This window comes from Euprymna scolopes, chromosome 9 (genome assembly GCF_053919585.1).
Source record: "Euprymna scolopes isolate OS-2025 chromosome 9, ASM5391958v1, whole genome shotgun sequence".
Taxonomy (NCBI): domain Eukaryota; kingdom Metazoa; phylum Mollusca; class Cephalopoda; order Sepiida; family Sepiolidae; genus Euprymna; species Euprymna scolopes.
Genome location: NC_136490.1, coordinates 38623644 through 38647980, shown reverse-complemented (window position 1 = coordinate 38647980; position 24337 = coordinate 38623644). Strand labels below are relative to the sequence as shown.

The 24337-nt window shown below is 31.1% G+C and overlaps 1 protein-coding gene across 6 annotated transcripts in view; it reads right to left on the bottom strand.

Moving 5' to 3' along the window:
- The window catches only part of LOC145284502 (uncharacterized), a 424059-nt gene that overhangs the window by 32494 nt on the left and 367228 nt on the right, over positions 1-24337 (bottom strand). For 2 of the 6 annotated variants that reach the window (XM_080133383.1, XM_080133381.1), the window contains one exon: positions 3381-3453. The exons of the other annotated variants lie outside the window; for them this stretch is intronic. The gene's annotated coding sequence lies outside the window, so the exon portion shown is untranslated. The remainder of the gene's footprint in view (positions 1-3380; positions 3454-24337) is intronic. 6 annotated transcript variants of the gene reach the window in all.

Below are 24337 nucleotides of genomic sequence, written 5' to 3'. Positions count from 1 at the left end.
TGAAATGTTACTGTTCATTTGGAAGACAATAAAAAAAATGTGCTTTATTTTTACATTTTATTTACCTTTTTATTTATTGATTTTTTTAATTACATTTTCACCCCAAATAAGACAGTGCCACTTTGATGTAGGGGGCTAATATCAAGGACATGAGTTGCAGATATACTATGGAGGGATTTGAGCAGCAAGATGTCTGTTCACATTGCACTTGAACTTCTGCATGTCAGTACAGTTGGGAAAGCAGGACACCGGAAGGGAATTCCAAAGCCTAGCAGTACTGGGGAAGAAACTATTAGAAGGCTTTCTTACATCTGGGGATCTCTACTGTGTAGGAGTGGGACTTTGCTGTTTGTTGGGTTTGACGGGGCATTTACGTCGAGGAGGTATAAGGGCTAGTAGTTCATCAAAGTATCTACCATTAAAATAATTATTCTTATAAAGCTCTATCTGCAAGGATATTAAGCCTGCTGTGTGTCAACCTCTGCTGTATTCAGTGTGTCAACTTCTACTGATCACGAGAAGTTCCTTTTCATGCTTTTATATAGACAGAGTGAAAGTTGACACTTTTTGGAAAAAAAATTTAAAAATGTCATATCTTGGCCAAAGTGCACTTTTGAGGTTCCACCAAGACCTCCAAGTGGGACTTGAACCTAGAGCATTCAGTTAGCATGGTATCTTTTGAAGGACACCCAATCACAAGTTTCATCCTGGTAATCAGCTCGTCCTTAATGTTGTTGGCAGTATGACTAGTGCCTTTTTCAATTGTGCCACAAACAGGATGTCTGCAAAGTCTGAACACATTTTTGGATATCAGCATTGCAACTGCTCTGATCGGTTATAAAAATAGTAGAGTGCTAACTAGAAGAGTTGGTTTTGCTCACCTTTCAGGCTTGTTGCAATGGCGGAAAACAATACAGATGTAGCACAAGGAATCATTTGATATTTATTTAATGTGTTCAGACTTTATAAACATCCTGTAGTCTATGGAGTTGCAATCAACTGAGTTCGGAGGGGAGGGGTCAAGATGTTGGGACTGGTGAAATCATCAAAGTTCTCATATGACCATTTCTGAGTTTTCTTTCAAGCATGACATGGGGCTGCTTATTGCTGTGGCACGTATGTCTTTCCCACAGCCACGTTCTCAACTCAGCACTTGACAACAGTGAAAAGCAATAAAATATAGCTATCTGAATTGAATCCATTTTCAAAGATGTGGGGGTGGGGGTGTTATGACACATGGCCTTTGCTGAAAACACATCCAAAGACCATCACATTTTGAGGGAGCTTTATCTCATGATGTATGGGACATTATGTGAACTTTACGTTAACCATTTGTCATTGTAACTGGTCCTGAGAAAAATCGACTCCATTCTTTGACTCAATTGATTGGTTGATCTTGCTGAGGAGATTCTCAGTTTTTGTAAGCCAGTTCTCTTTGGACACGGTGGTGAATAGTTGGCCCTTGCAATTCTTGTATGAGGCATTGCAAGGATTCTTGTTTAGTGCTTTTTTCATAAACGCCATTCCAATGCTCATCTCTTTCACCAAGGTCTGTATTGCCTTGTTTTGCAACTTTTCATCATCATCGAATGTTCTGGTACTTTACAGTTGTCCATCGTCACCAGCTCTCACACCCATCAGTATTACACAAATTTTACTGTTACCAAATACCATCATTAGATTTTACTATTATCAAATACTTCAAATAGCTTTGAAATGAAAGAATATAAAAAATATCAAATTTGTCTTGAACACCATATATATATATATATATATATATATATATATATATATATATATATATATATATATGGTTGTATAAATGGCAAACAGTTTATATTCCAAATTCCAAGATATTGACCTGTTTTGTAACGAAAAAGCAACCATACAATTATTATGTCAATTTTGTAATATTTTACGCCCTGACTCATCAGAAGAATAAGAACTCTTTAAGATCTTGGAATTCCGAATGTAGCTTTTTTTACAATTTATTTGTATATGCTCTGTTATTATATTTAACTTACATCAAACAGGAGAACATGAAGGAAAAACATAAAAAAGGAAGAGAAGCAGAAAAAGAAGCAAACACAAAATGTTTACATTGAAAAAAAAGTCACCCAATTCCATGGTAGTCCTAATATTTTGCTTGTTATAAGAAATCTTTATGATACACTGAATTATAATTGGTATGCATATTGATATTACATTGGATAGGAAAAGAGGATAGACAATCTGTCGTTTATATATAAAAATGCCAAAATAAGTAACTTGAATTTTAAGTGATTTGTTGTCTTTTGCGAGAGGACAAAAAGACATTTCCCAAAGTATATTTGCTTTGAGAGAGAAAGAAATGCAGAAAGTAGGTGGGGATAAGGAATGAGGGATGGATGGAGATAAAGATAGTAAAAAGGAAGAAGAGGAAGAGACGGATATAGAAAATAGGGGCGAAAAGCAAAAGGGAGGGAATGGAGAGAGAATATATATATATATATATATATATATATATATATATATAGAGAGAGAGAGAGAGAGAGAGAGAGAGAAAAGGACAGAGATATGGAGAGAGAAAGCGCGAATTGGAGAAAGAGAAAGGAAAAAGAAGAGAAAAGAAGGAAGAGGGAAAGAGAAGAAGGAAGAGGGAGAGAGAAGAAGGAAGAGGGAGAGAGAAGAAGGAAGAGGGAGAGAGAAGAAGGAAGAGGGAGTAAGAAGAAGGTAGAAGGAGTAAGAAGAAGGTAGAAGGAGTAAGAAGAAGGTAGAGGGAGTAAGAAGAAGGAAGATAAAAAAGAGAGAGAAAAAGGAAGAGAGAAAAGGGAAGAGATATAGGATAGGGAAAGAAAGAAAGGAGAGGGAAAAGGAGAAAGGGGAGGGAAAAGTATAAAGGTGAGGGAAAAGGATAAAGGTGAGGGAAAAGGATAAAGGTGAGGGAAAAGGAGAGAGAGGAGTGAGAGATATAGAAGAGGGATGAAAAGAGAGTGAGAGAGAGAGAGAGAGAGAGAGAGAGAGAGAGAGAGAGGTGGAGATTTTAATATCAGTAAATGTGACAAAAAAAGTGTGCAAAGATAGGAAAGAATTCAACAATTTTACATCTTATCATGAAATGACCTTTACAGTCGTGAAAAATATTTTAAAATGTTTTTTTTTTCAAAATAAAAAAGGCAATTATAGATATGAAAAGGAAAACTTTCTGTTAAGTGATCCAAAAAGATGATTCCTATTCAAATCTGCTTTTGTTTAGCCTTTTAGAGAACATAGAAAGAAAGCCACAAAAGAACTTATGAATGGATGATTTTTTATTGCTGTCAGTCTAATGCTTTTTTTTCCACTTGAGCGGCGCTATTTTCGTTATGTCATGAGTAAGCAAAGCTAGAAATGTTTATCACCTGTCCAACAGCATATTTGATATGGAAGAGTAACCCTTCTCATTGTGCGTCTGTAGGGTAAGCAAGACTGACACTGAAACAAAGAAATGAGGGTAAATATTTTTTGTGTGATGCCCAGCACAGGACAAAAGAAACAACACACCCTGTTGCTTTCGACCTCTCTTTGTTTCCAGATATTTTAGAAAAATTTTCACGGTTACAATTGAACATAAAAACAAAACTAAAAACATAAAAATAAATTTTTCTTTTTTACCTTTTTTTACCTTCGACTACATAAAACATTAATGAACAACTATAGACAAAGACATTTTTTTTAAAGAGAAAAATATATACATAAACAAAACGAGCTATTCGTTATGTAATAAAGTTGTTTTTGTTTTTTAAGATATTAAAAAAAAATGCGTTTTGCTATGTATTTACGCAAGCAGTTATACGGCCTCGATCTGCAGTGTTGCATGGGTTTGTTAGACAAGCGATAGATAGGGGCTTGATCCATGGTTTCAGTCATCAAACGAGTTAAGAGTTAACATTTCAATCATGTTGGTGATGTACGAGCTGAAAATTCCTTTACTTTGAGGAGGAAGTTCACCCTCCAATGTTATGTTCGAAAAAAAAAACAAAAAAAAAACACTATTATGTTGGCAATATGCAACACGTTGGTGGTGTCTATGACCTCGATTGCAACCATGTACCAATAAAACATGTACATACACTAAAAGGAAATGCATCCTATTAAATAAAAATACATTTGTTTTAATTGGATAACAATAAATTTCACATTTAATTCTGAGACATATATATACATACACAAATATATATATATATATTTCTGTGGAAATATTCTTTGTTCACTTATATTTCTTTTTTATATATACCAATCCTTATTTAAGAAGTCCAGTGTAATTACAGAGCATATAATGAATGAGTTAAGGGCAAAATAGATTCACTGATTGATATAATAATTAAGAGATTGATTTTTGTGTTACAAAACAGATACTGTTAGGAATTGTAAGTGTTAACTGAATTAAAGGAATAAATTGTAAGATGGTCAACATCATGAAATTTGGAATATAGACTTTTGTCATTTATTATATATATTATTAGTTACATATGTGCATATATGTTTCTCTTTTCTGAGAGCTTACTGCCTCTTTTCAGTGAGTTTACTATGTCAGACTAAAAAAGTATGTGATTGTTTTGGCTTGACGCAGTAGGCTCTTTGAAAAGAGGCACTACAGAAACATGTATGCATATATGTAGCCAATAATGTTTCTATCAATAAACATACTACAAACACGCTCTGTTCATTCACTCTTTGAGATAAACAGTGAGTTTCAGTGGATTTGATTTACATCTAGGAAACTAAAACTATACAACCATATATATATATCTTTCAATTGGATGCCATTGGATTGCATTTGGATAGCATTCATCATAACCCTTCTGTTACATTCTACAGTCATTCCATTTAACTATGTCACGTAAAGGCATTTCACTCTTAACATTTTTCTTTGTATGTGCTACTTAGCAAAATTATTGCGAACCAATATTAATATGTTGCTAGAAATTTTCCTTTGGGGAGATGTGCTTACATTGAAAACTCATGGATTAAGGACATTAATTTAAACTTTGCATTCTTTGATTCAAGCAATAAATTTTGAATTTCATCCGAAAATTGATCCTTTCAAATGAAATTTAAACATTAACTAGAACTATATATACTAGCATGGGTGCCCGGCATTGCCCGGGTGTTTGGAGGTGGGTGCTGAGCAAAAAAAAAGAAAAAAAAAAAAAAAAAAAAAAAGGGTCATTTTTTAAACTTTGACCCCTATTATGACCCCTTAAAATTTATTGTTTTGGGCTCAAATCGATTTATTAAGTTAGATCCATGTCCAAGGTACCGATATCTAAAATTTCAAGTGTGTAGACCCCAAATTGTCGGAGGAGTTTGGTAGAGTTCTCAAAGGTCAAATCGTTGAACTTTGACCCCTTAACAGCCAAATTTCTGGCAGAAAAACGATCATATAGGTTTTCCCAAATCTCAGTGCCCTGTATATCAAATTTCGAGTCTGTAGACTAAAAATTGACAAAGTTATTGCGTAGGGAGATGTACACACACAGACACTTTCACTACCCAACGTTGCCAGGGTCGACATGAAGTTGGTTTCGCCACACCTGCTATACTAAGAATATTGAGCAGTTTTTCATTATTATATATCAACTCTATCGTTACCCCCAAAAAATTTTAAAAATAAAAGAACGAATAAAAACACGAAATCCCCCCCCCCAAAAAAAAAGAAGTACGTGACAAACTCTCCACCAGATATTTCGGCATAAGGGATACAAAGAGAAACTATTTTCTGGATATTGAGCACTTTTTTACAACTATATTCCAGTTTAAGCGAATTTCTTTTATGCTACCTCAGTCTAGAAAGATTTGTCTTTACGGTCTGTTGCAACGAAAACGAACTGTAAATAATTCAGTTTAAAAAATACCAAAGTAGAATTTGTGTTAATCGAATGTTCATGTTACAAAAATGATGAGTTATGACTTATTGCGTTAGAAAAAAAAAAAAAATTAGTTACGATGTCAAAAAAATGTGGAGAAAAACAAAAATGGTAAAAAAACGTAAATGAAAGTTTTTTTTTGTTTTTGTTTTAAATAAAGAATCGTAGTTGAATTGGATTGTTTCTTTATTTTAAAATAAAAATTCACTGGATTGCGAAATCATGGAAATTATTTTAATTAAACTAATTCCAAAAATAATGGTTGAAAGTTTTTAGTTTTAATACCTGTCGAAAAAGAAAACAAAAACAAAAAGAATAAAGAATTGGCCAAGGGAAATAACTCAAACCGATTCATAAAAAAATTGATGTCGGTAAAAAATAAATGAAATATGTTATCAATATAAATCAAATTTAAATAATAAACTTAAATAGAACATTTAAAATAATTCTCTCACTATAAACAATAACTACTACACCGCTATTTAATGAAGTCGACTTTCCTTAATGTAATATGCAAATGACGTCACCTCTTTAATCTTATATTTTGCAATAATCATAGTATATATAGGAATGAATAATATGATAAAGTAATAGATTTTTGTATATATTAATCAACTTGTGAACAAACAAACAAACAGACAAGCAGGAGTACGAATTTATATATATAGAAAGTTATGAAAATATATGACAATTAAGTTACACAGAATCTTCTACATTTCATTTCTGTAGAGAATCGTCAGGCTAGAAATAATTATATATATTCTACACTCACACACACATATAATTGTATTAATTGTGGGTTATTCAATGTTTATCTCCATAATGCTTTTTCTTATATACTTCAACAAAACAAAATACATGCTAAAATGTACCCAAGTTCTAATTAGATTGAATTATGTTTAAAATCCAAAAAAGTGATATTTTAATTCTTGTAATTAACTGTAATTCATGATTAACTAAACAAGACACCTGTTTCTGTCTGATCTATCTTTACATTTATTTCTCCCTTATACCGATTCAATCACTCTAATATTTTTAATGACACTGAGAATTTAGTACAGAGGTTTTCAAACTGTAATCTGCAGAACACAGGGGGTCTGCAAGAACAAGAAGTGGGGTCCTAACCAATTTGAAAAATAAATACAGATCCACTCCAGAAAGTGATTTATGTGCATGTCTATCAGCAATATTGCTAATAATTGCGTATAAAAAAAATGCTGTTTAATCGACGAGAAAACTATTTGTAACGTACTATTACTGTTTTCATTTGCACAAAAAAAAGTTTAATTTTGTTGCATTTCGCACCAATATGGAGCGTTAATTTATTTGAATACCTATGTTGAAAGTAAACTTAAAAAGTTTTATCGCGTTTATGCAAAAATTTATGGAAATTTCATAAGCGTTTATAAGAGGTCCCTCTGATTTAGAGGAAAACTGACTCTCTAACTAATTTACATAAGTGTGTTCATACGCACCATAGACACGTATGTGAAATAAATAGAAAAAAAATCGCTTTATTCAGAAAAGTAAAAAAATATTTTTAATCATCTCAGAAATATTTCATAAAAGATCTATTAGAGTTTATAAATTTTCGAATGAAATCAAAGCAAAACAAATAGTGGTAGTGGCTGTTACCCAACAGGTCACGGGTACGTATAATATATATAACATAAAATTATGTTAGTCAGATTTTAAATGTTGGACCTAAATAACATTTTAGTTAACAAATGAAACTTTGCAACACCAATTTTCATTTGTTAGCATTGTACCATGTTATTAAGATAAGGCTGTGAATATTTATTTACCTCCTTTCCAGGAAGTCAGACACAAGGTCAAGTGTGGGTTAGATGAAAGAGTTTCTGTGGAATGAACTGGATTTGAACCTGGCACACCTAGATTTCCAGTTAACCACTTTAACCACCGTCATCCCGTAAGGGATTTAAGTAGCCAGTGGCAAAAAACAGCTGATGAATTTCCCAACCTAGTGGCACCCCTCCTATATGTGTAGGTAGAAAGAAAGTACAAAAACCAACTACTAAAAAACAACTTGGATGATAGATAAGGAGTTTAAAATTCTGAATTTTTTAGATGAATAACTGATTGTTTATATCACTTGGTTTGATCGGACTATTGTTTTCATCTTGAGTGCTATTTGTGCAACGTTTTGGTTGGATTGACCTTCGACCGTCCTCAGGCATGTTGGTTGTTGCTTGGAAAAGAAAAACGAAACAATAACCAACATGCCTGAGGACAGTCGAAGGACAATCTGACCGAAGCGTTGTACAAATAACACTCAAGATGAGAATAATAGTCCAATCAATGCAAGTAATATAAACGTTTAAAATAATTTGAAAAGTATTTGATTAGTGAAATATTAAACTTGGTAATTAGAAATGGACAGATTCTTTAAGCAATTCCATGTAAATTTGATATTTACAGCAACTGCATCTATTTGCCACAATTCAGTTTCACTCACAGTCCCAATTTACTTATCTCCCCATGAGGGCAAAGTTAGACAAAAGGTGGGGGTTTAATGCGGAGAAAATACAGCTCTCCAAAACGGGATACTTTGAATTGGAACAACAATAAAAACTGCCTTAATACAGAAGGATCTCTACAACCCACTGAGGACAGAGAAAAAATGTAGTATTACAACAGATACTAAACTTTGCTTCCAGCACAAAAAAAGAAAAGAAAAAAAAATCATTTTAAATTAAGAAAGTTAAAAATTAAGAGGAAGACGTTAGTGCATATGTGGGAATGAGGTTACTGAGGCAGTAAGTCATTTTTTGATGAAAGTAAAGTCATCTAATTTTTCTGTATTTTCATCGTTTGAAGTGTTAGCTATCAAAGAGAAATTAACATTTTCAGTTTTCACAGAAAACTGTCATGAGAGAGAAAAGAAAGAGACAAAAAGATATGGAGAGAAGAAAAGGAAGTAAAAAAATAAAAATAAAATTAAAAAAAATAGTGAGAGAAAAGAAGAAAGGAAAAGATAAATAAAAACCAGCTAAACCGTGATGAAAAATAAGGCTCTACCAAAGTAGAAATCAGCTTTTTGTTATTAAACAAACAAAACAACTCTGCTCCGTAAAGGTGTTTGAGATATAAGCATAGATCCCCATTCCTTTATATATATATATATATATATATATATATATATATATATATATATATATATATATATAAATGAGGGGGAGGGGTCACCAACAATGTGTATTTTTTAACATTATTGTATTATTCCGTGTTTTGGTTTTTCATTGAAAACTATGTTTAGATCATTGTAATAAATTTAGCGTGTTTCTCTTAATTTTTAACTTTCTTAATTTAAAATGATTTTTTTTTTTTTTTGTCTAGAAGCAAAGTTTAGTATCTGTTCTGACACTACACGTTTTATTTCTGTCCTCAGTGGATTTAGAGATCCTTCTGTATTAAGGCAGTCTTTTTATTGTTGTTCCAATTCAAAGTATCCCGTTTTTGGAGAGCTGTATTTTCTCCGCATTAAAAACCCACCTTTTGTCTAACTTTACCCTCGTGGGGAGATTTATTACAATGATCTAAACATAATTTTCAATGAAAAACTAAAACACGGAATCATAAAATAATGTTAAAAAATACACATTGTTGGTGACCCCCCCCCCCCATTTAAATATACATCTTTCTCTCGTTGGAATTTCTTAACCTATTTTTTATAAATATACATATATATACACAGCACAATCACGTTGGCACACCGGTTCTCGCTAGATCACCAAAGTTAAGCAACGTTTAGCATGGCCAGTACCAGATGGGTGACCATTTGGGAAGGTTAGGCGCTGTATGTACTGTGCCGAGTCATAGAAATTTCCAGGTTGGTATCTGGAGGTGCATTAATTCACTGGGAGAGATGCACCCCCAGTCTTCGTTAATATATGCATTTAGGAGAAGGAAACTCTGATGTAAAAACCTGCGGTCTACTGCACCGGCAGAGGCTAATAGTAATACCAAAAAGTGTGGTTGGTTCTACACAAAGCCTTCAACATAATAAGCAAATCATCTGTGTGGATTTGCGAGCAACTTAGTTGTTGCCACGGAACCTCATACGTTGAAAATCGACGGGAGAGTCCATTTAACATATATATATATATATATATATATATATATATATATATATATATTGCTCTGTACTTACATTGAGCTTCTTAAATAAGGATTGGTATATATTATAAGAAAATATATTTCTACAGAAATATATATATATATATATATATATATATATATATATATATATATATATATATATATATATATATACATACTTCAGTATAATTTATTTAAAAAATACTTATTCCGGTTGCTGAGATTGTTAGACATTTCCCATTTATTCGCTAATAATACTTATTACTTACCAACTTAATAAGCAAGAGCAATGTTGTAAGCAACCTTCGGATTTGCTATTATAAAAAATTAAAACATTACTCTAGTGACCGAAGAAATTAATACAAAATAGTAACCTATTTGGAGAAAAATAACCATATAGGTATATTTAGTTTTATATTTTTTTACAATTAAATATTGCCTTCAGCAAGGAAAAACGTAAAAAAAATTATTATTCATATTAAAAAACTAATACATCCAGAGGGACCCAAGATGGAATTGGAAAATTCCAAATCTTAATCAGAATCGATTTTTTATGTAATCTCCAATAAAAAAATAACCAATTACTTTTCTATTCCAGATTAGTTTTTTTTCTTTTTTCCAAACATAAATGTTACAAATTTGACGTTTTAATGAAGAAGCATACAAACAAATTGGTTTTTGTAAGTATTTCTCCTTATATTTTTTCTAAGACATAAAAAACAAGAACAATCATTTACATTTTATCTAATAAATGACAGTGACAATCGATATTCTGAAAAAAAAAAAAAAAAAATATTGATGAATATAAATTTTATTTATAAGATAGAGAACAAAGATGCTAGCGAATGCTTTTAAAAAATTTTTTTTTATAAAATGTATTAAATTTCTAATATATATATATATATATATATATATATATATATATATATATATATATATATAAAACATTTACTAACTAACTTTTACATCCCATTAATGTATAAAAATATTCAGTAAAATAAAAAAGTCTACACTTTAAAAGATTTTTTTACTGGAATAAGCATTTTCAGAAAGAAACTGATGAAAAATAAAATATATTAATGCGAATAGCAGAGAGAAACAACAGCAAAAAAAAAAATAAAAAGGCTAGTATGAATCAAGTATCGATATGCCAGACAAGTTGATATTTAGGTCTAATTTCGAAAATTTGGCAAGATAACTTCATATGTTACATGCATTATACAAATACCAGAAGCATGGTAAAAAATGTTTTATACAAATGAATCACCATTTATGAAGACCTAAAACCTACTCGAGGATACGACTTAATAAATTAGCAATTGGATTCAGAACAATATGAATGGATTGGAAGTAATGTGTGAAAAGGGAAGGATTTGATGACTAAGAGAATTGCTCACGAGTATTAGTTATATATGTATAATAATAAAACTGGACGGTGCACCCTTGCTTGAATCTTGTCTTCAACGATTAGATAATTACATATTTTAAAAAGAGATGACAGGTGAATATATATATACATATATGTGTGTATTACAATAATTTTTTTTAATTTAAAAACATTTTTTTATTCATTTTTTTTTAATACCTACAGATACTAGTGTTTCATCCTTTTGGGAATAATCAGTGTAGGGTGATACGATTACTACTGGTCAGAATATATATATATATATAAACACACACACACCAATTACTACCGGTTGGAAGATATATATTAATATGGTCATGGCTCAGTTATATATTTTGGTTTCGATTATAGCTGATGGCACTCAAGTCATATTTTTTAAACCTTTTATCTCACTACTACATATTAGGGTCAATATAATAATCAATAGATAATGCATACTATAATGAATGAATTAAAATATCATATTTAAGCATAACTTATAACCGGGCAACGCCGGGCGGCCTGCTAGTAGTAAATAAATGTGAAAGTTGAGCCAATTTCTCACACTATTGATAACTTCAAAACACTTTGTTTCAAGTTAATTTAATTTTACACAATAGACGCTCCATCTGTTTTATGTATATGCGATATCAGATAAGTTAAAAAAATTTACATACTGGTTTTGAAAAAAGACATTTTATTAATTAACTATTATTTGAGATCGTTTTTTAATTCACCGATTAAAAAAAAATTTAATATGACAAATTTTGCAAAATTCTGAATGAAATGTTTATTATTTTAAATTAATGCTTCACATATTTCAAGTAGCGAACTGTGCAAAGGAATAACGAGATGACGAAGCCAGCTCGTATCATATACAGTACAAATATAGAAAAAATATAAACAGAAATATTGCAAAAATACATATAGTAAAACAAAAGTTAGGTCACCCGGCGTTACCTGGTAGTAAAATATGCATAAATATTATATTTCAATTACTGCATAATTCTTATTTATTATAAACAGAACTGCCGTAGTTATTAAACATAACATTAAATTCCTTAAAGAAAAAAAAAAAAAAATGCATGCGGATATTATGTTTTCTTTAAACAGTTCATTTCTTGTCAATAAAAACAAAATAATACTCGAGCTGAGATCGAAACCAAAACCTAAAGACAGTGAGTCAAGTCTGATAACCATTAGATCAGTTTGACACGATCTTTAAAAAGTATTTTCAAACATACTTATTATTAACCTATAATCTGTCATGTGAACGATTCACGCATACACATTTGTGAAACAGTTGACAGAGAAATAAAAATACAACCCCCATATACCAATTTTTCAATTTTTACCCCTGAGCACCCCCTTTTCTTGATGAAAACCGATTAAAAAGTTTACCACATGTCTGAATACCTTATATATCAAATTTTAAGTCTGTAGACCAAAAAATCGTTGAGTATATAGGTTAAGAAGTGTCCTCACACACACATTCTCACCTTTATAAATATAGCAAATTTGGTTGTTTTACGGCATGTCAACACTTTTTGAGTTATTTAATCCTGAATCCAGTAATTTTGGAAAAAGTTCTTACACTTCAAGTCTACTCCGTTGTTCTCACAAAAGAGACATTGCAAGTCTGTCTCTGCTCTATCGATACTTTTATAGTAGGTGTTCGACTGAACTTCAATCAGTGGTCCCTCCCTGGAAAATATTCACAACAAATACTCGTCTAGCTGAAACAACCGCCAACAGCTTTCCTCATGCCCTATCTGTGTCCAAAAGTAAACAAAAATTCTATGAGCAGAGCTTCCTCCCTAGAGCTGTCCATCTGTGGAACACAATATCGCATGTCTGCTTCCCAGCTGACTATAACATGGTCGTCTTTGAATCTAATGTGAATAAATTCCTATTGAGTTATCCACTTAGATAATCTTACCCTACTCAAGTTTCCATCATATCTGATATTGTCTCACCATCTAGCTAACACTTAACCCTTATCCTTAAGTGACCTCTGAGCTTTGATAAGTGGTGACCTTTTAAGTAAAAAAAAAAAAAAAAAAATAGAAAATTGTTGTTTTTGTTTTTAACTTTTGCAAAGGTAAAGGAAAAACATCAACATCAATGTTTGACGCATTTTAGGTCAGAAAGCCAGTATCTTCAGACGGCCGTATTTAGTAGCACCAGTAAAAATATGGTAAAAGAATAGCAAGTGACACAAAGAAAAAACAATGTAAGAAGAGGTATGTATTGTTCATTAAATGTTGAACACAAAAAATGTATTTGGTCAACTGGAATCACTAAAATCTCATCAAATCAGTCTTGACTCATCCTAATTGATCTCAAGAATAACACGAATTGGAACATGAAGAGAAATCAGAAAAGAACAAAACATAAGTCTAAAACTCTGATCATCTTAATTGTTTGATTGGCTATTAAAGCGTTCAGCGTAAAACGGTTATTAGTATTGAATATGAAATGAGATAGTTAAATTCACAGTAAATTAAAGAAATCGTTCTTTGTAAGTAAAAGGAGAAAAAGTTTAAAGAAAAATCGCATTAACGAAGAAAGGAAATAAAGGATAGTCAATAATGGCCACAGGGAAATAGGAAGTCATTATTTAAACTTGCTACAACCAAAGAATTATCTAATTATGCAGGTCAATAGGTCATTTGCTTATTATTATGAAACCGACTAAATTTAACTCTGCTGTCTATTATTGTGCCACTTGATGCATGACATCTTCGTAAACAATAGACAGTCGTGAGAAAATAATTTTGTAGACCTGACCTTGAAACCTTTGAAGGTCAAAGAAGCTGACAGTGTTTCGTTCTGAAAAAGTGCGCATTTTCTCCCAGCAAAAAAAAAAAAATAAAAAAACTATTATTAGCAGACTCTTATACAAGATCAGCACCTACAAAGGATGTATTTTTTTTAAAAATTTATTTACTAATGAGTCACCACTTATCAAGGTTAAAAGCTATTTGAGGATAAGGGTTAATGAGACAGGTATATTGTTAGCTGAATGATGAAGAATATTATGAGAGGATTGAAAAGTATGAATGGAAGTAGCAAATTTTGATAACATATGAGGATGGTTAATGGTAAGTACTTGTTAGTATTAGATTTTGAAGATGACGATGCTGCAACCAGCAGGAAAAGAACGATTTGTGACGTTAGAGGAAGGGGCTACGGTTTCAGAAAAGTCAGAGAATTTTGTAGCTTTAACTTTTAGAAATCTTTTTCCTTTTTATTATTTAAATCTGAACTGTATAAATCTTCGAAAAAAAAAAAAAAATTCAAATAAATTACCCCAAAAGATGTTTTTATTTAGTTCATCCATGGCAAACAAAGATATCTTAATAAGTTGATGGAGAAAGAGTGGGGGGGGGGCAGAAAAACAAGGAGATAAAAAAAAGACAACCCAGACACATGTAATTTACACAAAATTATTTTTTTAAAACGATTAATAAATTCAAAGTAAAGATATGCATTTAGTAATTAACAGAGAAAGCAGACACAGATTCTAAGTGCTAATTATGAGTGAATGCACTAATTTTCAATGAACAAAGAAATCCTACAAGTTCAGTTCGAATCAATATCAAGTAAAATCAGTGCAGATATGTAAATGGTAACAAATATTGAGGAAGACAAAACATTTGAAATAAAAACACATGATCTAATCCGCCATTTTGTTCAGCTCCCACCATGACATAGCGTATGCAACTAGTTTAATTATCAAAGGATAATATGAAAATATGTACAGATATTAATACAGATTCTAGCCGAGATCAACGAAAGTAAATCCAACATGAGACTCACAACTACGAAAAAAAAAAAAAAAAATAAAAAATAAATAAATAAAAAAAACTTACTCCAACTTTGGACTCTGCAAAAATTTCAGACTCCCAATCTCAAAGTTAGAGGGTTAGCTGAAAATATTATATTTTCTGTGGTCAGATTTGGAACCTGGATACCGGTTGCATTTTAATGTCATATCAAAAATTAATTATATTTTGCCTAGAAATAGTTTGTAGATTTATTTGTTTTGTAAATAAATAATCTATAAACAATAAGAATATACCTGGAATCAATGACAACTGAGAGGTGACTCCCAAATTGAGAACATAGTGCCCCCCCCTCCGAATTCGGATATATTAACAAAAAAAAAAAAAAACTAAATTGGAAAATCTGTCAGGTTTCCATCTTTTCTTGTTACCAACCCTTTACTCAACGATTTAAAAATCAAGCTGAATATACCTTACTGTGTTTTTTATCAAATATTATAAGATTTTATCATTATCAAAGCAAAAATCTTTAAACCTTTATTTCCTTATTAACACACATGGTTTCAGAAGAATGATTTGTTGAATTTTGGTTAACTAACGGAAAGCTGAACAGATTTCAGCAAGCCTTTAATGATAGAAAAGGAGGTAAACTTCTTTCCCTGTGTACCTGGAGCTAAACGGATCTTCCATCAACAGAACTGTCCGCCTGTGGAATGTAATACCACAGGGCTGCTTTCCAGCTGAGTACAGCAGGGTCGCTTTCAAATCAATGATAAGAAATTCTTGTTGACCTGTCCTCTTAAATGATTAAATTTCAACCTTTATTTACCTATCATCTGATATCTTCAAAATGTTTGTCTCCCCATCCACCTAACACAAGTCCAGTTACCCTTTTCTATTTTGTTCAGCTCCCACCATTACATAGGATATGCAAATAGTTTAATTATCAAAGGATAATAATATGAAAATATATGAAGAAATTAATACAGATTCTAGCCTAAATGCGAACACTAATTACCAGAGGTGAGAGATCGGCGAAAAACAAATCCAACATGAGACTCACAACTATGAAGTTGGTTTTTGAAAACCAGACTTCAACTTTGAGCTCGTGCAAAAATTCCTGACTACTGATCTCAGCGATAGAGAGTCTGTTGAACCCCCCCCCCAAAAAAAAAAAACAACAAAAATAAACAAAAAAAACTCTCGACTTTGGTTTGGTATAGCTTTATTTTATAGCATGCAAGCTATAGGACCGATGTTGCTCAGGAAAATTGAGGATATCAAGAATCACAAGACACGGAAGTAAAATTAACCAGAAAGAATTGAGAAAATATATTTGACTCCAAATATTAAACCTTTATTCACAGCTAAAAAAAATATTTGTAAAAAAAATTACTTGAGAAGGGGAAGGGTTATTCCCTGATTTAGTCGAGATTTGTATGTGTGCATATTTATGAGTGTTTATTTTTTTGGTGCGGGGGGGGGGGCTTTGTTTATAATTTACGATGCCGCTCATGATCACAAGCTCCAGGAAAAAAGTTGGAAAGACTTACTAAAATGCTGATTTTCTATCCACAATCAAAAAGTATACATTGATAGAATTATATACAATAACCAAATGAAAAGTTGTTGAATTTAAAAAAACAAAAACAAAAAAAACAAAAACAATATTGATGAATAGTGAATTAATGAGATAACTTTTTGCAAAGCAATATGCAAATTAATTGACTGGAGTACATCTATCATGTGGACATGTATCAAAACTAAATATTAAATTAATTCTCAAAAGAGAGGAGAAAAATGAACTGAACTTGGAGAGAGATGATCATTTTTGTAGTAAGGCGTTTATTTTTGACTTCTATACTCAATATAATCCCCATTAGAAATGTTCAGAATAGATAACATGAATATATTAAAAGTTAATTCACTTTTAACTAATGCTAATTTTTTAAAAATGTTCTTATCAGTTTGTTCTGATAAGCTGGGGATTGACGCCAAACACTCACCCACTATCTTATATATTCCAACAGAGACATCATTTTAAGATTCTGACCATTCATTTAAGTGTAATTGCTTGAATCTCTCTTGCACTTAGTTCACCAGGTATATATGCAAGGTAGTTTTTGGAAATTCTTTTTCATTAGTCCAGTTGCTCCTATAATTACTGGAATGATAGAGATATTCGTAAGATTTCAATTTCGTTTTTCTTTTCTTTTTGTCATACATAAGACCTTCTAGAACATCTCGATAAATGACCAGTAAAAACATGTAAACGTGCGCAGTGTGTGTGTGTGTGTGTGTGTGTGTGTGTGTGTGTGTTTGGTTTTGTTATATTTTGATGATGTGCATTGGTCTTGATCTGGGGAGATATGGATTATTGTCTGATTTAAATATTTTGAGCTAATTTTAAAGTGCGTTTAACCTATAGCAGCGTTTTAAAATTATTTTAATTTCTTGATGCAAAACTTATTGTTGTATTGTAGTTACTTCCTCCCTGACCTTAACCATCTTTTATTTTTAGCTCATATGACAATTGCATGTGCTTTTTGATCGTTGTTTTGGATTCATTATGCATTTTGATGTAGAATTGAGTTTATTGATGGTAATTTCTGAGGTATATATTGTGAAGACATTTCTTATGATTTGGTTCTGTTTTGGATGAAATTTTGAACTTCTTTTCCATGAATATTGAATGCGTTTACTTTGTATAGCACTTATGAGATTTCAGATTTGAAAAAATTTTTTTTTGTTCTGATGAGACTCAGCATTTATAATTTTATTATTCATTGAAGGACTTAGAATAAATTCTGGTTTGAAACAGCTGTAAATAATAATACCTTGGCATAAAAAAATATTGTTTTTATTTGAAAGATGTTTGAATTGCCAAAATTTCTCTCTCTCTCTCTACACACACACACACACAATTATTAAGAGCATATACTCGATCCCAATTAGAGCTTTTCTTTATTAAATCAACAAATAAAACTGTTTATATTACTATATGGCTTTGTATTATCATTATATGTACACACACACAGATATATATATATATATATATATATATATATATATATATATATATGTCATCCACATACAGTACCGTTTCGCTGTTTCACAGCTCATCAGTGTGGCTAGACAAGCAACTACCTCAAGCCAGGATCAAAACCCGACCACCTGTACGGCAGTCAAGGCTCTTAACCATTACGCTATCAGCGGCTGCTGTGTGAGTCGTGAATTAACTATGTTTTGACATCGTCCGAAATACCTAAGCTCGATTTGTTTACACAAAGAGCATCGCTTTATATGCTAATGGTAATTCATGTATCACTTCTCAATATGCTCAACTCAAGATGAGGAGCATTATGGTCATCCACATACAATACTGTTTCGCTGTTTCACAGCTCATCAGTGAATAAATGACAATTTTTAAATTTTAAATTTCATGATGTTGGCCATCTTACAATTTATTCTTTTAATTCTGTTGACATTCACAATTCTTGACAGTATCTGTTTCATAGTACAAAATCATTCACTTAATTAATATATCAATCAATAAATCTATTTTGCCCTTAACTCATCAGAAGAAATAGCAACAATCAATCCACCAAATGATAATAAAAGGCGTTTGGGCATCCGAAAATTCAAAGAGAAGCTGCAAATACCTTATAGTTTGTTCTTTTAATTAATTAAATCTATATATCTGTAAAAGTGAAATTGTTTGTGTGTGTCTGTAAATTTCCCTACCAAACTACTCTGTCAATTTACATTCTACAAATGAGATTTGACATAAGGTGTATTGAGATTTGGAAAAATCTTTTTAATCGGTTTTTGGCCAGAAATTTGGCTGTCAAGGCGTGTAAATTCAACGATTTGATCTTTGAAAACTCTACCAAACTCCTCTGCCAATTTTGGGTCTAAACACTTGAAATATTAGGTGTAGGTAACTTGGACAAGGACAAACTTTTTCATTGGATTTGAACCCAAAACAATAAATGTTAAGGGGTCAAAATTAAAAAAAAATTTGACCTATGCGGTCTCTACCAAATTACTCAACCAATTTTTGGTCTAAATGTTTGAAAAAATACATACAGTGTATTCAGAGATATGGCAAGCCTTTTTATCGGTTATTTGGTTGAAAATTTGGCTGCCAAGGGGTCAAAGTTCAAAAGATTTTACTTTTGTGGTCTCTAGCAAAATATTCAGCCAATTTTGGATCTAAACATTTGAAATTTTACATAAAGGGTATTCAGACATGCAACAAGCTTTTTAACAAGTTTTTGGGTGAAAATTTGGCTGCCAAGTAGTCAAAGTTGAAAGAGATAACCTTTGAAGACTCTACCAAATTCCTCTGCTAATTTTGGGTCTAAACATTTAAAATTTTAGATATAGGTTTCCTGGACAGGAGTCAAACTTTTTAATATATATATATACATACGCACATAAAGTTATGAACAGTACCTGAGCAAAGACCTGAACTGCTAGTATATATATATATATATATATATATATATATATATATATATATATATATATATATATATATATATTCCTATAAATTCAGTTTTCTTTTGTGTGTATTGATATTCATATTAAAAACCCTATTTTCTATGTATTTAAAAAGAAAATACAATTTTGTTATATATGGCTTGTGGAATTGCATTCACTAGCAAAAGATCTAGCTAATTTGCATATTCTTTTAAACATCCATTTTAATTAATTCCCTATTATTTTTTTTCGGTTTTCTTATGGGATGATCATCTTTAGTTAACTATTACGTGTAATTATATTCATGCAGATATTCTACATGATGTATCCTTGTATAATATTTGCGTAAAAAGTTTACAGGGAACACAAAATATTTTCCATATATATTTATGTATGCGTATGGATTTTTGTTGAATGTATCTATCTATCTATCTAGATATCTAAAAAAAGTGAATGTGTTTATGTGTCTGTGTACATTTTCCTACGCAATAACTCTGTCAATTTTCAGTCTACGGACTCGAAATTTGATATACAGGGTACTGAGATTTGGGAAAATCTTTGTAATTGATTTTCGGCCAGAAATTTGGCGATTAAGGAGTCAAAGTTCAACGATTTGACCTTTGAGAACTCTACCAAACTCCTCTGACAATTTTGGGTCTATGCACTTGAAATTTTAGATATAGGTTCCTTGGACATGGATCTAACTTAATAACTTGATTTGAGCCCAAAACAATAAATGTTAAGGAGTCATAATAAGGGTCAAAGTTAAAAAAATTGACGGTTTTTTTTTGCTCAGCATAAACCTCAAAACACCCGGGCAACGCTGGGCACCCATGCTAGTATATCTATATAAAAATGAACGTGTCTGTGTGTGTGTGTCTGTGTACATTTCCCTACGCAATAACTCTGTCAATTTTTAGTCTACAGACTTGAAATTTGATAGACAGGGTACTGAGATTTAGGAAAATCGATGTGATTGGTTTTTGGCCAGAAATTTGGCGATTAAGGGGTCAAAGTTCAACGATTTGACCGTTGAAAACTCTACCAAACTCCTCCGACAATTTTGGGTCTATGCACTTGAAATTTTAGATATAGGTTCCTTGGACATGGATCTAAGTTAATAACTTGATTTGAGCCGAAAACAATAAATGTTAAGGAGTCATAATAGGGGTCAAAGTTAAAAAAAAAAATTGACCTCTGCGGTCTCTTCCAAATTACTCAGACAATTTCTGGTCTAAATATTTGAAATTTTACATAAAGTGTATTCAGGATTAGGGCAAGCTTTTCCATCAGTTGGGGTCGAAAATTTTTAGTTACCAATATATAAATGTATGTATGTATGTATGTCTGCTTGCATATCTGCCTTATACTTTCAATAGAGGCAACGGATTTTACCAAGAGCAGTAGCGTTTTAAAGTTCGACCTTTCATACGACAAATATCGAAAAATTGTCTAGAATCATTAATACCTTCCCCTTCAACTAGGCACTTTTTTTACAGGGGGGGGGGCACTTTTTTTACAGGGGGGGGCACTTTTTTTACAGGGGGGGGGGCACTTTTTTGCCGATATTTTTGAAAGTTATCCTCTCCTTTACATTGTCTAGCCTTAATTTAAAAAAATGTTGCTTCCGGTTTGGTGGTGGTGATAACAGCATAAACGTTAGGTTTTACCCTGTTCTTTTCTTTTCCTCCTTTGCAGTACGGGTTCGAGCCTGCCTTCCTACTACCATTTTTTTTTTTTTTTTTGCTCAACATACACACCCAAACACCTGGGCAACGCCGGGCTGAAATGCTAGTATATATATATATATATATATATATATATATATATATATATATATATATACACACACACACACACACACACACACAACAGCTGGCAGCCTAACGTTGCCCGGTTGTACAATACACTTAAACATGATATTTCAATTATGCAGATTGCACATGTATTATTATAGAATCAATTTTCTATATTTGCCCAGTGAAATAATTCGCAAAAAAAAAAAAAAAAATAATGATAATGTCGTTCATAAAATTCCGTCTGTGTTTACAATATCACATCAGCTGATATTTGGCCTTGATGATGCATACCCTGGAAATTTCATTTCTGATTAATGTTTAGTTTTAAAATATGCAAATGAAGAAATAATTTGTGACGATTTTAAATGGTACCTCTTCTTGATCTCATAAAGAAAAAATAAAAATAAAATGGTGAGATACACCCGGGCTTGAACAAGGGACCATTGGATCTGCAGTTGAATACTCTACCTCTAAGCTATATCTCCAGATTATAATAAATCTGCTTTTTTAAGAAGAAATGATTTGCTGAAATTTTATTATCTCTCTTGCCGGTGTAACGTAAAATATTCCCCTGTAAAAATTATTCCTTTTTATTTATCAGAATGAAATATTGGATTTTTTTTTGATTTTTGATACTTATCATATTATACGTTTGAAAGTCAAATTACAACACAATATAATGAAAAATAAACAAATATTTGTTTAAAATTAATATTTAGGAGTCATACTCCTTCGGAATTTTATACATTTTTTCTTTTTTTTTCTTTCTTGCCATGATGTTACGTTGAAGAAAAAAAAAATCAGTTAGTAAAATGTCTGTGTGTTGTCTGCATTTTTTGTAAAATGTCTGTGTGTTGTCTGCATTTTTTGTAAAATGTCTGTGTGTTGTCTGCATTTTTAAATGTTAGCTAAGGTGGTAATCAAACCAGGGTTGTGAATTCCGTGATAGAAGCGTTGATGGAATTTTAAAATAAAATACATATGAGATACGTTTGAAAGCCAAATTATAACGCAATATTAAAAATAAAACAAATATTTAATTGTTTAAAATTGATATTTCGGAGTTATACTCCTTCCTCAGAATCTTATGCATTTTTTTGTTGTTGTTTTTCTTGCCATGACGTTAAATTGCAGAATATATATATATATATATATATATATATATATATATATATATATATATATATATATATATATAAGATTATTATCTTAAAATCCTATTTTGATAAGGAGATGCTTGATATTGAGGACAGAGCATTATTATGGGGAATATTGAAATGATGAAAAAATGTACAGTTGCATGCTTTAAAAGTTTATTATATCATCAGATGTTTAAACAAGAAATATAATAAAATGATCTTTAATCCATGAATTTTCAAAGAATTACTTTCTCCTCAGAAGGAAAACCAAATAAATTGCTAAGCATTAGAAAGTATTAATTTGAAAATTTGCTAACAAAAATATTAAGATATTTTTAAAATGGGTAAAAAGTCATTGCGTCAACACATGTTTTTTTTTATAATCCAATTTTAATATGGCATTATATAATGGAAAATGATTGATTCCCATAGAATCCAAGAATTATTCAGAAGCCAAAAATCTCTAGAAAATATATATCTATACTATACTAATATATATCTATACTAGCAGGCCCTCTGGCATTGTCCAGTCATAAAATACACTTAAATATGATATTTTGATTAATGCAGATTTTGTATTTTTTATATTATATGCAACCCAATATATAGTGATATTTTAAATAGTTAAAAAAAAAAATAATTTGTGCACCACTACCGAGAATCGAAATCAAAGCATTTAGCTTACAATTAACTTTTTCCTTTGATGTTAATTCCTGAGCTATGCAAACATGTTTGCTGCAAGGCTAAAAATTAAAACATGAACCAATAGATATTATGTTACTCATGCATATTTGTAATGCCGTCGTCCGACTTTCACCTGGTAAATTCCATTTTTTCACATTTTGGCATCGATTTTCCCCTGGCTAAAACCCATATATAAAGTTTTGCATTGGTTCAAATACCCTATATATTAAATTTTATGTCTGTAGACCAACAACTCTAAGAGAAGTTTGGTAGGCAAAAATTTGTTAAACAAATATATATACGCATATATAAATATATATAGACAGAGGTTTGTGTTTACTATAACCTTTTTACGCAAATATAAGCCATGCAGAGTATCTGCATGAATATAATTACATGTAATAGTTAACTAAAGATGATCATCCTATGAGAAAACCGAAAAAACTAATATGGAATTAATTAAAATGAATGTTTAAAAGAATATGCAAATTCGCAGATGAATGCAATTCCACAACCCATATATAACAAAGTTGTATTTTCTTTTTAAATAAATAGAAAAAAGGGTCTTTTAATAGGAATATCAATACAAAAAAAAAACATTTATAGAAGTGTGTGTATATATATATATATATATATATATATATATATATATATATATATATATATATATATATAAGGGCGATATTATTACTAGGGCTTTGACAACAGCATATTCTTTTCATTGTTTTGACTCTCAAGTATATATCCGGCACAGTTAGATACAATTAATTCACCGACAACCTCATCACGCAAAACAATGGATATATACCCGAGAATCAAAACAAGGAAAAGAATATGCTGTTGTCACAGCCCTAACTATGTTAGGAATCACTGCATCTCATTCAATAATATTCTGTCACTGTAAGCCCCAGAATATTTTTCATCCAGCTGTTGCCTTACAACGCAAACATGACAAAAACAAACAAAGCAAACACATAACTTAAGAAATAACTGAATTCATTATCCTGTCCATGTAAAGTGCTTGTTTAAAATTCATTAAATCAAAGCGTTG